Here is a 2,466-nt window from a genome sequence, read left to right as displayed (position 1 = left end):
ACCTCTCTTTCACCACCGTTAATCTTTTCCACATTTAAGATTGCATGTACAACTCTGCAAATTAGCAGAGGCTTATTGAGCTGATCTAAGATGAATTGATGGACAAGTAAGGGCTTAACTAAAAATTTAGAACACATTCCACAGCCCTGGAGGAATATTTCTGCCTACCATCAGGTAAAGAACTGTTAAACAAAGATGATAGATAGATAGATAGATAGATAGATAGATAGATAGATGATAGATAGATAAAAAGATGTAGCTGTATCTATATCTTGTATAAAAGATAGTTTTAAGCCACCTGTGAAGTTTAGCAATATTACAGTATAGTATATATTACATCACATTATATCTGTATCTATACACATATATGCATTATACATATATCTATACATATAGGGTGTCCCCAAAATGTATAATACAGTATTTAGTAAAATACATTTCATTTTCAAAATTGAGCCATCAGCTGTTAAAGTGTGTATACATTTTTTGGGACACCCTGTATACATGTATATACACATCTGTGTGAGTTACTGAAATGATGCATAACTTTGCTACATGAGCACAATCTGGACTAATATGAGCTTTTTAAAAATAAAATCTATGTGGCTAGCTTTTGAGGATGATGTATTCATGGTAACTTGGAAATGAGATAGAAATAAATAAAATTATAGATTTGTAGAGCTGAGATGCAAATCAAATAATTATCAGGAGAGCCGAGTGGTAGCGGGTCTGGTGAGGTTTCGCACACCTGAAGAGAATGTCAGGACGCGGCATTTACAAGCTAAGCAGCAGCCCCAGCCAGAGTGATTCCCCCCAAGAAGCCCGGATAATTCAGGCCAAGATGAGAAGAGCGGCCCAGGATGTCAAAAAAAAAAAAAGAAAAGAAAAAAGAAAAGAGAAGGTCTTCAGGAAGCATCAGTATGAGATTAGGAATTTTTGGCCACCTGTATTTTCGGTCCTTGCATTATCACTGAAACACCCACAAAGAAATAGGACGAGTGACTTCTTTTGTAATTTTTAAATTACAGATTTAAAAATCTTTGTATTAATCCTTCACCTTTGCCTGAGTTAAGCTGGGGATGTTCAAAGGATGTTTGGCTCAACATGTTAAAGAAAGAGCCCCAATACGTTCACGACAAACATTTTGAAGTTCTGCGTTCTGACTGGGAACCACAGGTGAGGTCAGTGTTTCTGGGCTGGTTTTAGAGGTATGTGAAGTATGCACACTTCACAGGGAAACATTTTATCCTGTGCAAGGCTTTTTGTTGGGTTTATGTTGACACAAAGAAATATAAATAAAAACATGCTTCAACCCATTGGAATGACCTCATGATTTATTGCTTCCAAACTTGAGGAAATCTATGCTCCTAAGCTCCAAGAGTTTGCTTATGTCACAGATGGTGCTGCCAGGGAAGAGGTTATGTTAAGGATGAAACTCTTTCAGCAAAGGCCTTAAAATGGGGACGTTGTCCTGTAACAATCATCTCTTGGCTAAATCTCTTCCTCCAGGCTGATGCTCTTAAAGATGCCCCTGAGGTTCTCCTGCCTCAGTATTCATTAGCATTCCAGGGCGGAATCCTGGCTGCGACAGCCTCGGGCCCTTTCCTCACTGAGGTCCTTAAGAAAGCCTCAGGTTCCGAGCAGGACAGCATTTCTGAATGTATAGATTGGATGGTGTAGTAAAAAGTACACCTTCCAACGAGTCCAGGGAAGCTGGAGATTTTTAAGAAGATTTCTATGGAAGACAGACGCAGTATCCAGACTCATACGCACGATCCGGCTATGCTGGATGAAGTAACTTACGTAAATACCTTCAGGAAGGGGGCACAGTTGCCGCCAGTGTGCAGTGAAGGCATTATGACACCACCAAAGGGCGCTGAAAGGTCACCAGGGAACCCTGAGGACGTTAATAGGCATTCAAGTAGTCACCGTGATTGGGTAGAATTTCCTAAACATGAACTACAAACGTTTTATAGGAAAATAGTGCTGGCTGTCCTAGCCAATTCAGAAATTCCACTGCCATTCTTTGATTTTTTTTTAAATCCAACACTTAAAATTGGCACTCTGGGGAGATTTATTTCATTCCTATGTGAGCAGTTTAAAGAAACTGCAGGACTTGTTTACGGAGATGAACTCATTCCAAAGGTGACTAGATAGAAGCCAGCCATGATTTACACCATAAAATTTTTTTTATCTGGTGTTACAACATCTGGATAAAACAGAAATTTTATCATTTAAGTTTTAGACTAGATAAGTGCTACTTTAAAGGGTGCATTAAGTGATATAGTACTTTGAAACTAGCTTTTAGATTCTCAAAATTCATATCCTCTTGCTTAGTGCAATTTGGTTCCTGAAAATAAAATTTAAACTTGTTTACAACGGTTTAGTTTTGTAATAAAGTGGCTAATTTATCTGCAGCTGCTGTAGCAAGCTATTATAAAACTTGAATTTTCACAAATGGTGAAC

At 38.2% G+C, this 2,466-nt stretch overlaps 1 pseudogene; it reads left to right on the top strand.

Annotated features, from left to right (window-relative positions):
• Positions 1–757: 757 nt before the first annotated feature.
• LOC102436973 lies at positions 758–2,157 on the top strand (annotated as a pseudogene).
• The last annotated feature ends 309 nt before the right edge of the window (positions 2,158–2,466 follow it).

Source organism: Myotis lucifugus, unplaced genomic scaffold (genome assembly GCF_000147115.1).
Source record: "Myotis lucifugus unplaced genomic scaffold, Myoluc2.0 scaffold_58, whole genome shotgun sequence".
NCBI lineage: Eukaryota > Metazoa > Chordata > Mammalia > Chiroptera > Vespertilionidae > Myotis > Myotis lucifugus.
The sequence above is the reverse complement of the archived record's forward strand: the minus strand, read 5'-3'. Positions and strand labels throughout refer to the sequence as shown.